Raw genomic sequence first — 19,552 nt, forward strand, 5'->3', positions numbered from 1 at the left:
GCTGATCCATCAGCATGTTTATTCTGATTGGGTAATTTTTTACTGTCAGCAACTCCCGAAAACACCCGAATTTATTAACTGGATTTCCGTCAGCTCCAAACAGCAAGACCAATCACAGACTGGATCCTTGGACCGCGAACTTCGTTTGAAAACGAATACTGAATTTGATTTCAAATTCCAATATATTTGAAATTTATTTAGTCTTTATTGAATAATTATTCTTTTGGGATAATTAATAAATAAAACACTCAATTCAATTGGAAAAAACCATTTTTAGATAAAAAACCAATTTTATTTAAACTTGCGAAATGTTTAAGTAATTGAATTAATCATAATTATTAATTAGTCTTTTCTTTAAATATTCACAATTGTTGATTAGTCTTTTCCTAAAAATTCACATTTGTTAATTAGTCTTTTCTTTAAAATTCACAATTGTTAAATAATCAAACACTTTTTGTAAAACTCAAAAGTTCGAATGCATTATGGCGCACTCACACCTTTTTTGGCTGCCTGCCTGCCTGCAGGTTACCATGGCAACGCACGAGTGTGAGTGAGACAGAAAATTTGAATATTCAAATTTTTAAATTTTCTGTCGCACTCACTTTCATGCGTTGCCATGGTAACCTGCAGGCAGCCAAAAAGCTGTGAGAGCGCCTTAACATTTCACTTTAACAATTTGAAAAATTGTTAAAGTCTTTTATTTGTAGTCACAAGCAATTTATTTTCGCGGAGAAATCTTGTAAAATTCAGAACAAGATTTGAATTAAATCTAAAAATCTAGGCTCAAAAATAGTCCTTATATACCCGGTAAAATAGAAAGAATTTATTCTCTCTATTATTTTTCAACCAATCAGATTGCCGGTGATGCATTTTCCAACCAATAGGAAAAAAGAGTTTAAAAACTATAGATAAAAAATTATATTTCTCTGGAATATGGCTATTTTTAGAATAATGTTTCCTATATGTATGAGTCATTTTTACCTCTATTTTAAAATAAAATATAATATTTAATTTTAACGATTTATGTTTTAAGTCATTTTCTATTTTTAACTTATGACTCATCATTTGAAACATACAACCTTATTTTACTACTATGTATTTGATCGATTTTTAAATATTTTTAAGAATATTTTCTTATCCTATATTTTAAATTAATAATTTCAAATAATAAATTCTATTTTCAAAAGGGAAAAGAAATTTTATATATATTTTATCAAAAAGAGAAATTCCCTAGATAATTTACTAGAAAAAGACTCCAGATGTCACAATATGTACCAAATTCTCGCAAACGCAGCAAATGTCACAAACACGAAGTAATAATAAGGAGACTCAACTTTGTATTTGCCATCTGTCAAGGTCACTGTACCATAAGTGACCTGTTCGCTAAATGGAATTGACTCTCGAACGAGAGCGTATGTGCAGTGTAATATACGTATCTCTTTCTAACTAATAGGAAAAGTGCGACTGAGAAAGTTGCCGGCATTAAGGCAATAGAGTATACAAGTGCTTTTATGGAGGTTCTATAATAGGTGCAAAAGCCAAGTCCAAATGCAAATCCCATGAGTGCAAGAGAGATAGATAGACTACCCATTCCTTTATGGAGCGGTCACACCTCGCCAGCAGGAGCAGTTGCCAATGGCAACCGTGTAAGAGTAAGAGAGATAGAAGATTTTCCATCTCTCTTACTCTTACACGGTTGCCATTGGCAACTGCTCCTGCTGGCGAGGTGTGACCGCTCCATTAGACTGATGACGGCAACTTTCTCACTCGTACTTTTTTCATTAGTTGGAGAGAGACACATATATATGACACTGCACATGCGCTCTCGTTCGAGAGTCAATTCCATTTAGCGAACAGGTCACTTATGGTCCACTCACCCTAGTTGGATTCCGATAATTTACACAAAAAAATTTATAATAATTATAAATAATAATAATAATTTATAAATAATAAATAATAATAATTAATATAATTATTAATTATAATAATTAATAATAATAATAAATTATAAATAATTTATAAATTTATAATTTAATTTATAGTTGAGTCCCCTTATTATTACTTCGTGGTCACAAACATCAAAGAAATGTCATAACCTCACATTTTGTAGAACATAAGTTGTTATGTTTAGCTGAAACAAGAAGACTACACGGAGAGAAAAATCTGCCTTTTATAGTATAGAAAGGTTTACATTTAATGCACAGAAATTTTCTATGCTATATAGACATGAAATTTGAGTAATTATAGTACAATCGTATGTCTTTTTAGCATGAAACTTGTCTATGCTAATAAAGTTTGTCATATAGCCTCTTATTACATACTTATTATACTTTTAATCCAACGGCGCCATGCGAAGATCGCACATAACATCATCCTACTATGTTTGCATAAGTTCTATGCTTTTTCGGGGATAGACTCTTGCAACTGGCGATTAGGCATTTGTGTGAGTATTCACACAGTTACTTCCAATTCAGTAAAGGTGGGCGTGGCCTAATCGCCAGTTGCAAGAGTCTATCCCCGAAAAAGCATAGAACTTATGCAAACATAGTAGGATGATGTTATGTGCGATCTTCGCATGGCGTTGTTGCTATTAAACTACATGTTTTGTACTATAGAAGCATATATACTATGCTTTTTTAGTACGGACAAATACTATCCTAAAAATTCTCAAATCTTTGCTCTATTAGTATGAAAAGTTTAAAGAAAAATAGCAGCAATCTATTTCATACTATAAAAGGCAGATTTTTCTCTCCGTGTAGAGACAGGAGAGATAACTCAAGTGGTGGGGGTAAGGTAGAAAGTAAGGGCAGGGTAGGAGTTTCTGTCTGCAAGTAGTTCGTGTGGTAGTCACAGAATGGGTTTCTGCGCATGTATACCCTACCGGGAGGGTGCTACTCGATTGGTACTGGGAAATTGGAACTGAAATCTCAGTACCAACTCAGTACTAATTTGGTGCATTTTGGTACTGAAATGGAACTGGGAAATTTACCTGCGAAAAGGGTCGAGTTACCGTTAATACCCTCATAAAAGTGAAAAGCAACTAGCTTTTTCAATATGTTTAAGGGGGGAACACCAGTTGTAACTTTCGAAAAATCGATTTTTTTTTTGGTGCATTTTCTTAAAGTATACATATTTAGAAATGTGTCTGTAAATTTCAAAGTTGATCCGGTGAAAAATAAATGAGATATACAGAACACTGCAGCGGCGCGTCCCGTGGCTTCATACAAGGTGGCCAGCCCCCTACCGAAAGAGTGGTACTGGAATGGTACTGAATTGGACTTGGCTTGAGTTCCACTTCAGTACCACTACCTGATAACCCATAAGAAGACATTTTTAAAGTACTTTAACAATAGTTTTAAAGGTATATAAGATCAACAAACCGTCTCTCATGATATACGTGTAAAACAGCAAAAAAAAACATAATAGTTTGTAGAAAATTTCTGTTAAGTTTGGAAATTATATTGCAATCCCTCCTTGAACAATAGATCCCTAGGTCCTTTGTTGGAGGATTAAAATTTTAACCCGAGTTTTATTGCTTAAAAAATTTGTAATTTTAATAACTCAACTTTAAAAAATATATATTCAGATCCGTTAATATTTCCAGATTATGAATATCTAAAATTTATCATAAAATAATTACATTTAAAAAAGTTATAATTTATCTCGTATACCTTAAGTTTGATAAAAAAATGGACATCATTTTTGAATTTAGCTGACAAAGGAAATATCATATGCATAATAATGTATGAAAATAATATAAATCCATGAAAAACAAATATAATATTGAAATAAATATAAAGTTTTAGTTTAAACATATTGAAAAAGCTAGTCGCTTTTCACTTTTATGAGGGTATTAACGGTAACTCGACCCTTTTCGCAGGTAAATTTCCCAGTTCCATTTCAGTACCAAAATGCACCAAATTAGTACTGAGTTGGTACTGAGATCTCAGTTCCAATTTTCCAGTACCGATCCAGTACCACCCTTCCGGTAGGGCCATACCTGACCCTAACGACAGATGGCCTTTTCCTATGATTTAGAAACGGCAACCACTGCGGAAGAGTTATTATATGGTCCAGGAATCGATGACTCTTTGTAACTTAGAAACAAAATTTCTTCTGAACAAAAAAAAGTAAGTTGAAACTTTTAATGCGTTTTTCTCAAAATGACATTTTCCAAGTCGGTGACCACGATTACTCGAATACCACCCTACCGAAAGAGTGGTACTGGAACGGTACTGAATTGGACTTGGCTTGAGTTCCACTTCAGTACCACTACCTGATAACCCATAAGAAGACATTTTTAAAGTACTTTAACAATAGTTTTAAAGGTATATAAGATCAACAAACCGTCTTTCACGATATACGTGTAAAACAGCAAAAAAAAAACATAATAGTTTGTAGAAAATTTCTGTTAAGTTTGGAAATTATATTGCAATCCCTCCTTGAACAATAGACCCCTAGGTCCTTTGTTGAAGGATTAAAATTTTAACCCGAGTTTTATTGCTTAAAAAATTTGTAATTTTAATAACTCAACTTTAAAAAATATATATTCAGATTCGTTAATATTTCCAGATTATGAATATCTAAAATTTATCATAAAATAATTACATTTAAAAAAGTTATAATTTATCTCGTATACCTTAAGTTTGATAAAAAAATGGACATCATTTTTGAATTTAGCTGACAAAGGAAATATCATATGCATAATAATGTATGAAAATAATATAAATCCATGAAAAACAAATATAATATTGAAATAAATATAAAGTTTTAGTTTAAACATATTGAAAAAGCTAGTCGCTTTTCACTTTTATGAGGGTATTAACGGTAACTCGACCCTTTTCGCAGGTAAATTTCCCAGTTCCATTTCAGTACCAAAATGCACCAAATTAGTACTGAGTTGGTACTGAGATCTCAGTTCCAATTTCCCAGTACCAATCCAGTACCACCCTTCCGGCAGGGCATTAAACCGATTTATTTAAAATTTAGTGTGCTTCATTTACACATATAAGTCTAGTTCGTGATCGAAGGATTTTTTTTTTTAATCAAAACTTTTTTTTATATAGCTGAAAATCGACCGTATTTTTTTAACGAAAATCATACTTTTGACTTTGACAGGTCGCCATTTTGTCAAATTTTTTTTTTTTTTAAATCCTTCGATCACGAACTAGATAATCTTATAATAAATGTAAATCAATTTCATTTTTGTATTTCAGACGAAGTATACTTGCAGAATGCTGGTCACCGCAATTCGCCTTTTTTCTTAAGACGCCACTTCAATGGCTCATATCTCCAAAAGTTTTTGTTAAAAAAATTTTTTTTTTCTTTTAAATTACAGCTTTTTACATGTACTTTTAACTAATAAATAGTATTCTTTAAAAAGATTCATTGTTCTTTTGGAAAATATTCTTGAAAAAAGCATTATTTTTTGAGTTACAACTGGTGTTCCCCCCTTAAACTAAAACTTTATATTTATTTCAATATTATATTTGTTTTTCATGGATTTATATTATTTTCATACATTATTATGCATATGATATTTCCTCCCTACCGAAAGAGTGGTACTGAATTGGACTTGGCTTGAGTTCCACTTCAGTACCACTACCTGATAACCCATAAGAAGACATTTTTAAAGTACTTTAACAATAGTTTTAAAGGTATATAAGATCAACAAACCGTCTCTCACGATATACGTGTAAAACAGCAAAAAAAAACATAATAGTTTGTAGAAAATTTCTGTTAAGTTTGGAAATTATATTGCAATCCCTCCTTGAACAATAGACCACTAGGTCCTTTGTTGAAGGATTAAAATTTTAACCCGAGTTTTATTGCTTAAAAAATTTGTAATTTTAATAACTCAACTTTAAAAAATATATATTCAGATTCGTTAATATTTCCAGATTATGAATATCTAAAATTTATCATAAAATAATTACTTTTAAAAAAGTTCCCTGGCGGATTGGGAAAACCGAGTTGTAACCGAATTGGGTTACGATTCGGTTACGATTCGGTTACGTTTCGGTTCATTGTGAAATATTATCGTTAATCGACGAAATATGTAGTAAATAACTATTAGGAATGGTTAATATACATTTAGAGAGCTTATTTATGCAATAATAATAATAAATTAAGATATAATTAATTAATTAATAATAAGTGTTTTAAGTGTACAGTGCATACAGTTGTTGAATTACCATATATATGTATATTACCATTAACGGCAGCTGTGATACGCGCGTTAAACCCTAGATGGCGTTAAGGATCACTTTTTCGAATGAATTTCTAAAATTAAGCCCTTGAGTGTCAAATGTGTAAGTGAATATATAAGTTTTAAAAAAATAGATCAATTTATTAAAACAACTTTTTTGATTTGTACAAATATAAAAAATAAATTTTTATAACGAACAAAAATTTTTTTAATGAGAAAAAGTTTTTTTCAAAATTAATCTTTTTTATTTTATTGATGAAAAAAAAATTTTATTAAGAAAAAAATGTTTATTTTTGTTATTTGTTTAATTATTATTATTATTATTGTAATTATTATTTAAAATTATTTTTGTTATTTGTTTAATAATTATTATTTTTATTTTCATCAATAAAATGAGAAAGATTAATTTTGACACAAAAAAAACTTTTTCTTATTAAAAAAATTTTTGTTCGTTATAAAAATTTATTTTTTATATTTGTACAAATCAAAAAAGTTGTTATAATAAATTGATCTATTTTTTTTAAAACTTATATATTCACTTACACATTTGACACTCAAGGGCTTAATTTTAGAAATTCATTCGAAAAAGTGATCCTTAAAGCCATCTAGGGTTAAACGCGCGTATCACAGCTGCCGTTAATGGTAATATACATATGAGGTATTCCATGCCAAATCGGAGACCATTTGGCTTTTGCACCTCAGATCTTTTTGAAAATTTTTTTCCTTTTAGTACTCATGAAGACTAGCTTTCATGATTTTTTTCAAATTTTTTCATCAAGCCCTTTAGGAGATATCAATTTTTGAAAAATTACGTAACTTTTTTTTGAAATGCTTGTAATTTCGCTAAAAATTGACCAAATTGGATCAATCTTATATCAAAATTTTTGTTTTTAAACGTACTTTCCAAAAAAAATATTGAAAGGTATTTTCGAAAAAAATTTCTATTAGATTTTTGAGATTTAAGACTAAAAATTCATTTTTGAACCTGTGTGTATCGATCGATTTTTTTCAAAATTTTTTTATAAAAACTGCTCTAAATTTGACGAATTTTGAGCCTAGTCCGATAATGGGAAAACGATAGGAACTATTTTTTTCGAATTTTCAAATTTTACGTTTTTAATTATTCACGTTAAAAAGTATTTAAAATTATTCTTAGAACTATTTTACTATATATATATATATATATATATCATTACTATATTATAAAAAGATTTCGCCGCCGCCGCTGTTTCAGCAAATTTTGACCAAGGAGGGGGGATATCCCCCCTCCTTTCCCCTCCCCCGCCAGAAATGACCTAAATTTTGAGGTTATGTTCGTTTCGAGGCTCTAAATATAGCCCAAGTCCCCCCTCCCTCCTCTCATTTCCCCTCCTCCGCCAAAAACTACTAACCATATCAAAAACATGGGTTGGTTACACTTCATGTAGAATGACCCATATTATAAAAAGATTTCGCCGCCGCCGCTGTTTCAGAAATGTTGACAAGGATGGGTCATTCCGTGTCAAGTGTACCCAACACATGTTTTTGACAAGGTTAGGTAAGGGTGAGCCAACCCATGTTTTTTACATGGATAGTACAATATTTGGTTACATTTGATATGGAATGACCCATCTGAATATAGGTGCAAGTCCCCCCCTCTCCTCCCCCTTCCGCGCAAAAAATGACCTAAATTTTAAGGTTACGTTCGTTACAAGACTCTGAATAGGGCCGCAAGTCCTCCCCCCTCCCTTACCCTCTCTCCGTATTTCCCACCAAAAATCACCTAAATTTTGAAGTTATGTTCGTTTCAAGCCTCTAAATATAGCCGCAAGTCCCCCCTCTCCCGCCAAAAATGACCTGAATTTAAAGGTTATGTTCGTTTCAAGACTGTGAATATAGACGCAAGCCCCCCCTCCTTTCTTACGTTGAAGGAGAGGTGGATTTTCCGCCGAAATTGATATAAATTTTAAGGTTAAGTTATTTTGTCGGGAAACGACCAAGAAACAAACATAACCTCAAAATTTAGGCGAAAATTTGGTGCAAAAAGACAAAGAAGCAAACATAACTTCAAAATGTAGGTCAAACTTTGAAGGAAAATTACCAAAAAACGAACATAACCTTAAATGTAGGTCAAATTTTAGCTGGAAAATTTAAAAAATTAGATAAATTTTGTTTTAAAAATTAAAAATAATAAAAATTATTGCTAATAAAAATCGTAAATAACATTTGAAGAAATAAATAATAAAATATTAATAATAGTTTTAAATTCCAGAAATTATTTAAACATTAACTCAAACATCTACAAAACCAATAAAAAATAAAAAATAGGGGGTTGGCGCGCGAAGCGCGCAGGGGGGCGAAGCCCCCCTAGTATATATATATATATAATTAATAATGTGTAATTATTTGATGCCTAGAGATTAATTATTTTAGATTGATTAAAGGAAAAAGATATAAACAAAAAAAGTATTAAACATGCTCAATGAAGTTTTTTCATCGAGACTATTCTTTACTCTATGATTCTGTAGTTTAAAAGGGTTGCAGCAGAAATTAAATGCTCCTAAATTTGACATGGCATAAGAACGTAGAATTGTTTTTTTACATGACACGCTATAAAGACTAATAAAATATGTTTTAAGGTTAAATTTGATTGCAATATTTTCGCACTTGTTCCCATGGTGAATATTAATCAGGAGTAACAGTGCGCAAGTCGCGTTTTCGTACTCTTCTGCTCACGCTATTACTCCGCCATTTTGAAAATAATTTCGGTTTTAAAATAGGAATCTATCGTTTTTTTCAGGTTTTTATCTTCCTAGTCTGCAAATTTATTTTTTAATTCTTAATTTGTGATTAAAGATTTCATTCATATTTATTAATTATCGAGTTATCTGGTATTATTTTGAAAATGTTTATGCATGTTTAATACTTTTTTTGTTTATATCTTTTTCCTTTAATCAATCTAAAATAATTAATCTCTAGGCATCAAATAATTACACATTATTAATTATATATATATATATATAGTAAAATAGTTCTAAGAATAATTTTAAATACTTTTTAACGTGAATAATTAAAAACGTAAAATTTGAAAATTCGAAAAAAATAGTTCCCATCGTTTTCCCATTATCGGACTAGGCTCAAAATTCGTCAAATTTAGAGCAGTTTTTGTAAAAAAATTTTGAAAAAAATCGATCGATACACACAGGTTCAAAAATGAATTTTTAGTCTTAAATCTCAAAAATCTAATAGAAATTTTTTTCGAAAATACCTTTCAATATTTTTTTTGGAAAGTACGTTTAAAAACAAAAATTTTGATATAAGATTGATCCAATTTGGTCAATTTTTAGCGAAATTACAAGCATTTCAAAAAAAAGTGACGTAATTTTTCAAAAATTGATATCTCCTAAAGGGCTTGATGAAAAAATTTGAAAAAAATCATGAAAGCTAGTCTTCATGAGTACTAAAAGGAAAAAAATTTTCAAAAAGATCTGAGGTGCAAAAGCCAAATGGTCTCCGATTTGGCATGGAATACCTCATATATATGGTAATTCAACAACTGTATGCACTGTACACTTAAAACACTTATTATTAATTAATTAATTATATCTTAATTTATTATTATTATTGCATAAATAAGCTCTCTAAATGTATATTAACCATTCCTAATAGTTATTTACTACATATTTCGTCGATTAACGATAATATTTCACAATGAACCGAAACGTAACCGAATCGTAACCGAATCGTAACCCAATTCGGTTACAACTCGGTTTTCACAATCCGCCAGGGTTATAATTTATCTCGTATACCTTAAGTTTGATAAAAAAAATGGACATTATTTTTGAATTTAGCTGACAAAGGAAATATCATATGCATAATAATGTATGAAAATCATATTAATCCATGAAAAACAAATATAATATTGAAATAAATATAAAGTTTTAGTTTAAACATATTGAAAAAGCTAGTCGCTTTTCACTTTTATGAGGGTATTAACGGTAACTCGACCCTTTTCGCAGGTAAATTTCCCAGTTCCATTTCAGTACCAAAATGCACCAAATTAGTACTGAGTTGGTACTGAGATCTCAGTTCCAATTTCACAGTACCAATCCAGTACCACCCTTCCGGTAGGGCTTTGTCAGCTAAATTCAAAAATGATGTCCATTTTTTTATCAAACTTAAGGGGGGAACACCAGTTGTAACTTTTGAAAAATCGATTTTTTTTGTGCATTTTCTTAAAGTATACATATTTAGAAATGTGTCTGTAAATTTCAAAGTTGATCCGGTGAAAAATAAATGAGATATACAGAACACTGCAGCGGCGCGTCCCGTGGCTTCATACAAGGTGGCCAGCCATACCTGACCCTAACGACAGATGGCCTTTTCCTATGATTTAGAAACGGCAACCACTGCGAAAGAGTTATTATATGGTCCAAGAATCGATGACTCTTTGTAACTTGGAAACAAAATTTCTTCTGAACAAAAAAAAGTAAGTTGAAACTTTGAATGCGTTTTTCTCAAAATGACATTTTCCAAGTCGGTGACCACGATTACTCGAATACTATTAAACCGATTTATTTAAAATTTAGTGTGCTTCATTTACACATACAAGTCTAGTTCGTGATCGAAGGATTTTTTTTTATGCAAAACTTTTTTTTATATAGCTGAAAATCGACCGTATTTTTTTAACGAAAATCATACTTTTGACTTTGACAGGTCGCCATTTTGTCAAATTTTTTTTTTTTTTTAATCCTTCGATCACGAACTAGATAATCTTATAATAAATGTAAATCAATTTCATTTTTGTATTTCAGACAAAGTATACTTGCAGAATGCTGGTCACCGCAATTCGCCTTTTTTCTTAAGACGCCACTTCAATGGCTCATATCTCCAAAAGTTTTTGTTAAAAAAATTTTTTTTTCTTTTAAATTACAGTTTTTTACATGTACTTTTAACTAATAAATAGTATTCTTTAAAAAGATTTATTGTTCTTTTGGAAAATATTCTTGAAAAAAGCATTATTTTTTGAGTTACAACTGGTGTTCCCCCCTTAAGGTATACGAGATAAATTATAACTTTTTTAAATGTAATTATTTTATGATAAATTTTAGATATTCATAATCTGGAAATATTAACGAATCTGAATATATATTTTTTAAAGTTGAGTTATTAAAATTACAAATTTTTTAAGCAATAAAACTCGGGTTAAAATTTTAATCCTTCAACAAAGGACCTAGGGGTCTATTGTTCAAGGAGGGATTGCAATATAATTTCCAAACTTAACAGAAATTTTCTACAAACTATTATGTTTTTTTTGCTGTTTTACACGTATATCGTGAGAGACGGTTTGTTGATCTTATATACCTTTAAAACTATTGTTAAAGTACTTTAAAAATGTCTTCTTATGGGTTATCAGGTAGTGGTACTGAAGTGGAACTCAAGCCAAGTCCAATTCAGTACCATTCCAGTACCACTCTTTCGGTAGGGTATAGAGATATTGTGTATGTAATATAATGTTTTTCAGAAGGTGAAAATAAACTAAACAAAATGCAATTAGTTTTGGAGCATAAATTACAGGAATGCCAAAAATGTCTCCCTTCCATGAAGTGTTCAACATGTTTATATAAAATTATAAGAAAATACTTGCATCGTTTGAAGCTACCTACAGGACAGTGGATGTCAATAATTGATGAAAATAACATAAAATTTGCAAGAATTGAAGGCGATTTAAGTTGCTATTTGGTGGTTTTTCTGGATTCTGAATTAAACATAAGAGTTTATCATCATAATTCATTAATTGATTGGATGGAATGGAATAAACCTAGATCAGAAAGTGATATTGAAAATATGTTAGACATTGTGAATGATTGCTTTAACAGAAGTTTAATGTTTGTTTCAAAGGATTGAAATATTTATATTTGTTTTAAGTATGAAAGTAGCGTGTTTGAGATAATATGTTTATTTAGTATGGCTGCATACTTGAAATTAATTTATACTTTTCTGATTTATACAAATATTTGATTTTTTCAATTATAATTTACACGTTTATAATTAATTTATGTACATATGTGATGCGATATGAGGAAAAGGACCTAAGAAGGAAAAAATAGGAGGTTATGTTTGGTAATAGTTTTACTTTGATTAAACGTTCATTTTTAATTGTTTTGAAAAAAATTTATTTTCATTGAATATTTTGGATGTAATGAAGACTTAAACATGAATGTTTTGTATTAAAAGTTTATTCTCTCTATGTATTTTTACTTCAAAAATGGCAAACATAACCTCAAATTTTTTGCTTCTTAGGTCCCATTCCTCATATCGCAACACATATTAATAACAGAAATTTAATGTGTGAATGATGGGTGTATTATATTTATATTTTGCGGAAATTGCATTTTATAGTTAAGGATCAATTCATATATTTATATATATTTTTAACATTATTTAATTTTTGACTATTATCTGCACAGATAGATTTTACTAATCAATGTATGTAAATATTAATGAAAACAAATTTTTGTATTTTTGAAATATTTAATTGTATTCTCCGAATTTAATTGTGCATAACCAATTTTTTATGTAAATACTAAAAAAAATAGTTATACTATTGTTTATTTCTGATTAAAATCTGTGCAGATGAAATGTTACAATCAATTTATGTACTATAACGTGTATTTTAATTGATTTTATTTATTTAAATGAATTTACTAAAAGTTTAATTGTTAATTAATTAATTGATAATGTGGATTTGAGTAAAATACCCGTTATATTTGGTTTATTTTAATTAAATGCCCGAGACGCCAGGTTATTTTGTGGAAAATAACCAAACCATTTATTTAACGATTTTAATACGCTAGCCCAGCTGTAAACAAGGAGAGCGGGTGGGTAAGGAAAATCACCAATATAATTTAAACACCACACTTTAATTATAATAAGAAACAGGTCCAAAAGGGACCTGTGAAAATCACAAGTTTTCGTAGAACAATGTTTATAATTATTAATATTTTTGGCGATCAACTCCGCCGAAAGTTCACTTAGAGACACTTTAATTGATGAGAGACTCACCAGATATACGCCGTCGTCCACGTAGAAGTCCCCGTCTCATTTTTTATTTATATAAAACACAAATTTAATTTTAAATACAAAATTCACAATGACACTCCTGTCAACACCAAAACGAGAATGATCAAAAATGGCTGTTCGTCCGCGTCATCGCGTCCGTTCGTCGCGCTTCGTCTACATGGTGAGTCTCGCCCGAGTTACAAAAGATCCACAATTGGTAATCGATGCGCGTCAGATGGTAATTTCATTAATTATCGACGGTCGAAAGAAAGTTCGATAAATGACCGATAGGGGCGCTGCACAATAACATGTGTCTGGAAGATGGCGATGACCAGTGTTTTGACAGGTCTCTGTTATTAAAAGTGGATCTTCGTTTTCCTGGCAATGTTGAATAATTGGGACTCACATCCAATTATATATGCCAGAAAATACTTCCCTTGATGTCTTCCTTCAAGGATGTTTAAGTCGATGACCGACCCAATAATTGTGAAATCGGGGACTTAACCCCGAGTGTCATTTTATGTAAAGTAAGAGAGAGAAAAGTGTTAGTTTTATTCTTAATTTTTATATAATCGGTGAACAATAATCTGACGGTTCGCTCATTGACAAAATTATAGAATTTTATGTGAATGAAGGTAAAGTAAAGGTGATATAATTGAAGTGAAATAAGTGTGATTCCCGCTCTGGCGTTAATTTGACGATAAATTAATTATTTTTATTTATATGGAACGCAGGCAATAAAATGCCGCGTTACAGTACATATATTAACAAGAACAGATCGATTTCATCTCTTAATCAATTTATTACTGGTAAGAAGGATATATCTTACTGTAGTTGTAATTATATTTTTATAATTTACTTAAATATTCATAATTTGTATTGCATTTTTCATTAACATCTACGTAAATGAACTTCTAGAACAATCAACATTTTACATTGAAAATGATAATTATACCATTTTGTGTAAATTTTTATGATATTTATGAAAAGTGAAATCTACATTGAAAAATTTAGTGTGCAAATCATAGCCATTTCAACAATAGTATTTGTATTATTTTAATATAATTTGTTTTTACCTAATCCAAAATATATTAAAATTTTTTGTCTCCTTATAATTTGTGAGTATAAGATTGCATAATTATGATTAACATGACATTTTTTATTAATTGAACATGCACTTGTAAGACTGTATTTAGTGTATTATTAGGCTTTATTGTTAGTTAAAGCATAGAAATTGTTTGTATGAATGGTTAAAAATAAGAAAACTTTTATATAAATTTCACATATTAAAAATTTTGTATTCATAAACTGGAATAAACATTTTTTACATTAGACACATATATCTTTTGCCACAGGACTTATGTTTTTCTTTAGACAATATATTCTAAGATAAAAAATACATATTTAAATAAGTAATAAATATATAATATATCAACAAACTATAAGATTAAAACTTTGCTTATAATCACATTTTTTAGGCTATACTTTAATGTTTATTGCAAAAAAATAATTACATTTTTATCTGAATAGAAATTTCACTTATTGTTTCATTTGGTTTTGCAAAATGTTTTTTATTTTTGAAGCCGTGTCCATAACTGTTCTTGTCTTCTCTGTTTTTCTTGATGTTGGTGCTATTCTAGGTTTCTTCGCACATGGTTGTCGTCTCTCAATACAGTTCGTTTCATTCAATCCTGTCTTCCCCTTCCCTACTTTCACTAAATTATTAATTCCAATCTTTCCTCCCTTAGTAATTTCGTTTTTTTTCTTGCCCTTCTTTGATTCCTTTGAATTCGTTGAGTTATCTGTTTCACTTTTTTTCCCAACAAGCTTGGATAATTTTCGAAGTTTTTGTTCTTCTTTTCTGGCGTCGTTATATACTTTATTATGCTCTTTACATAGTATTTTTGTTCTTACTACGGCATAATATTGTATAACACTGTGCGTTAACCTTTTCGCATGTTCTTGACATCCGGCAAATGTTATTGTTTCAGGAAAAATGTTTTTTATTATATGCTGGAAGGTGTAAAAGTTTAATTGCTCTTCGCCAACAGTTTGCAATATAGTGTTCTCAAGTGCAGAAATTAAATTGAAGAGAGAATCAGAAGGATACTTTAAATAACCTCTGTTCAAATTATTAATGTGTTCATCTCTAGGCAAGTTACCTTCAGCTTTTGTGACTGATAAAATGCACTCCCCACAGGTGTTCCACTTCTCAACTTTACGTGCAATGAAACCAGAAAAATACGCTTGAACGACTTCATTAACTCCTTGCACATTATAATTATGTGAGTGTCTAACTCCGTACTCTGGAGGATTCCCTTCACCTCGTTCTATTATTCTATCAAGAACTTCTTTATTTTCATTTATGCTTGTATCTTTCTCTGATGGAAGTGTTTCAAAGATCTCAATACCTTCAACGTTAGATCCTCTTGGTGGCTTTACTAACGAATAAAAGGTGAGGAGGCGGTATACTTGAATGAATAATAGTGGATCTGGTTTATCGAATGAACCACAACATGAACGGATCATTCCAAACATACCCTGTAAAAAGACAAATATGACCTTACTTTCTATACAATTTCACATAACTCCCCCACAAAAAATTTAAATTCCGTAAGAAGTTTTACCTCAAGAGCATCTTGATTTAGTCTTGATGTCATCAAGAATTCATATCCGCATTTTTGCAATAAGAATTCCATTACTTCCATGGCGCATGTCAGGGTCACTTGGAAACCTACATAGGTATTATCTGACATAAATATAAAGTCAGAAGCAGAAGTATGTTGCTTCCACTCTAGCAAGTACTTGCGGAAATCTACAATCACCTGCAATATGAAAAATAATGCATAAAATAATGCAAAAATAATAACTGTAATAATTAATATAATTATGATAATATCAAACTTAAAACACACTTTCAAAGCATTACTCTCAGGTTTTAAACAGTTTTGAGAGCTTCTAGATGTCATTGCCGCAATTAGAGCTCCTACATTTTCTAAAACTGCAATTGTTGAATGACAATCCTGTAACTCTTGATCACTTCTTTATAAATTTTCATAGCACTAATGACATTGACAGAAAAGAGCTGAAAAACATGAAGACATGAAATCATTATATAACAAAATACTGAAAAATGTATTATTATTTAAGAAGCAAATTTGCAAAAGCTGATAAATCCATATCTTCTAATTTCTAAAAATGTAAAAAATGATATTGAAGTCATTATAGTTAACTTTAATGTTAAAAATTGTAATAAATTATTCATATTTGAATGTTTTTTCGGATTTAATACGTTTTGTTTGTAATTGGAGTCTTGTGTTTATCTAAATTTTTTTAAAAAATAAATTTATCAGCTTTTGAAAAATTGTTCCTCATTTGATATAAAGTGAAAAAATTACATCGAAAGCCTTGTTGACATTCATCTTTTGAAAAAATTTGGGATCAATGTGGTCCGGAGTCAGTTTATACGCTATTTTCAGTCCCAAACCTTTTGCTCCACCATCATTTCTAATAACTGCACGAAAATGTTGTTTCTTAAAAATACCATCAGGGGTCTGCAATATAGTATCAAAGTAATTTTAACAAAATCTGACGTAAGTGATGCTGTATTCATATAATATAAGTATTCTTACACTTATTTCCTCTCTGCTCATCAAGAAATTCCTCAAATTTTTGACCAGATGTGAAAAATCTGAGCAGAACCAAAGTCGTCTAACTTGAGAAGAATCTTCTTCATGGTCAAATGAAGAAACATGAGTGCAGCTGGCTTCCAAGTCTTTTAATCCAAATCTTTTCCACATATTGCGATTCCACGTTCCACCATCGGAAGTTACGACATCAACGTAGAACCCATGGTTTTCGAGAAGAACAATGCACTCAGTCACCAAGTGACTGAGAACTTCTCCTTTTGCAGCACCTTTACTTAGGAAAGCTGCAATATTTTGTATCCATGAACCGCGAAAAGGTTGGAATAAGAAAACTATGTTCATTACACATAGCTAAACGTACGTATAAGGACTCACCTCAACAGACATATCTTTTTTAATCATAATGGAACGTGTAACGCTACATGAAACATCTCCCATATATGCTAAAAACAGACCATCAGGGACTTCATTCATTCCCCAAGAAAAAGGAAATTTTTCAATTTCCCGTGAATTCCAATCGCTCAGGAGATCTGATAAGCAATAATTTCGTAAGCCAGTTTCAGGTATATCTTTGACCTTTCCTTCACAATTTGTTTCCTCCAAGACGACTGAATTTCCCAAAGACATAATCTTGTTGGCAGTGTTAACTTTATTTTTGGAAGACGGAGACAATTCTCTTTTATAATTGGTTTTACCAACTGCAGGAGAGCTAACCGATGCATTGACATTCTCCTTGAGTATTACACAGGAATTCACAGGGTTATTCTGTAAACAATTTTAACATTTAAGTATCAAGTACTGATGGACTTTCAGTACATTTTATATCTTTCATGAACAAAAATTATGTTTAAAAAAATTATGAATTCAATTCAATCTGCTGAACTTTAGTAAGAAACTTTTAAAATTAATCAATTATGAGTTTATGCACTTCAAAAAATGTAGTAATCTATTAGTAATTAAAACCACTAACACCATAGTCACACTTCAAGTCAAGTATCAAGTTAAAATGTTTTATAGGAACTTTTCATGAAATTAGAAGTAATTAGTAATTCAGGTTTAGTAAGCAAATTTGAATATTTGTGAAATAAAAACTGAGAATAATTTTTAAGTTAATATTCGTTGATAATAGTTAAAAAATTTGTGTATTTATAACAAAATTTACCACTACCGTATGTAATATTTATTTGAAAAAGAAACTACTTATGAATACACATTTAAAAATAATAATTACAAAAATTTTAATTAAATAAGAAAAACAGCTTCAAATAAAACAAATCTGATTTTCTCCAGTTCTGATTCAAGTTATTCCTGAACGTTTATTATAGATGAGAAAGAACTTTTTTAAAATATAAACCATGAGTTTCAAATAAATAATCCTGTACCATTTTTCAAAAACATATACATTTACATGATTAACCATACCTTGAAAATGGAAGGAACACTTCCTTTTTTTAATTCTACACGTTTTCTTGGAATATCCACTTCTAGTCCATCTCTCAATACTTTAATAGGATCCTTATTAAAGCAATTTGCAGTAAAGTGGTCACTGCAAATGAAAATATTTTTTCGACCAGGTTTTCCTTTTCTCATACAACGCTCTGTGGAAATGCGCCACAGTTACTTCTCCTTGAGCTGAAATGTCTTTTTAAAAGAGAATACAAATAAACAATTTATTACAATCGGAGACTATACTTATGAGAAGAAAAAACATATTAGATATTTACACAGTGTTACATAAAATGAAAAAATAAAAATTACTTTGAATAGGACCTACCCTAACTTGTGTGACGAAGTAAATCGTCGAAAGTCATATTATTATTATTATTTGCCATTTCTCTCCGGTCGAATATTAGTAACCGTTAGGGTAGGGTCAATAGTCCTTTTTGATTGGCCCGGGTGCCGACCCCGACCGAAGGGAGTCGACCCCCCACGAACAGAAAGAGGATGAAAGGAAGAGGATCCAAATCAGTTCGTAAATCGATGTGTATAGAGCGACACGCATAATTATTATCGTACGCGATCACCACAAATTATTATTTAGTTCATTAGTGTTAATCAGTTAATTATATTTCTTTTGATTAATAAAGACATAGTGTAATTTTGGAATTACTGTTCTTTTATTGTTGTTCATCACTACACCTGTTTGTTCAGCAGAAGTCATTAGTAAGTATAATATTGATTGTCGTCCAGTCTCACATAAAAACGTGGTAAGCATCGCCCCGGAATGTTCGATGAAGGTTCCCCCCTTTGTGTAGAAATTAGTTATGAAATATTGATAGCGTGGAGATGCAATTAATTATCTAAATTAATATCCACCGTTATAATTGGCATCCCTTGTGAATTTTTTTTTGTCGAGACGTTTTTTTGCAAAAAATGCAAATTTTATTGCAAAATCTCTAACAGGATTAGTGATCGTGAACTGTTAAGAGCTCTACCAAGTGTCCTGCGGCGTGCAGCCGGTAGTTGGTTTCGAACCCGTAGAGCAGAAATTGAGTCGTGGAAAACTTTTAAGAAACTTTTTCTCCGAGAATTCATGACGAAGTTAGATACAGAAGATATTTGGGATGAAGTTAAGGCTCGTACTCAAGCTAAAGGAGAGAGAATTTCAGCGTACTTGACAAGTTTGAGAATGATAATGGATCATTTTAAACATCCA

At 30.4% G+C, this 19,552-nt stretch overlaps 1 long non-coding RNA gene across 1 annotated transcript; it reads left to right on the top strand.

The window, feature by feature from the left end:
- Positions 1-3,268: 3,268 nt before the first annotated feature.
- On the top strand, positions 3,269-5,447 carry LOC127281057 (uncharacterized). The gene is made up of 3 exons (XR_007842924.1): positions 3,269-3,361; positions 3,881-4,130; positions 5,217-5,447. It is a non-coding gene; the product is annotated as an uncharacterized LOC127281057 (long non-coding RNA).
- Positions 5,448-19,552: the final 14,105 nt, after the last annotated feature.

The sequence above is a fragment of the Leptopilina boulardi genome, unplaced genomic scaffold (assembly GCF_019393585.1).
Source record: "Leptopilina boulardi isolate dan_hultmark-lab unplaced genomic scaffold, ZJU_Lbou_2.1 LbouV2_262, whole genome shotgun sequence".
In the NCBI taxonomy this organism is placed as follows: domain Eukaryota; kingdom Metazoa; phylum Arthropoda; class Insecta; order Hymenoptera; family Figitidae; genus Leptopilina; species Leptopilina boulardi.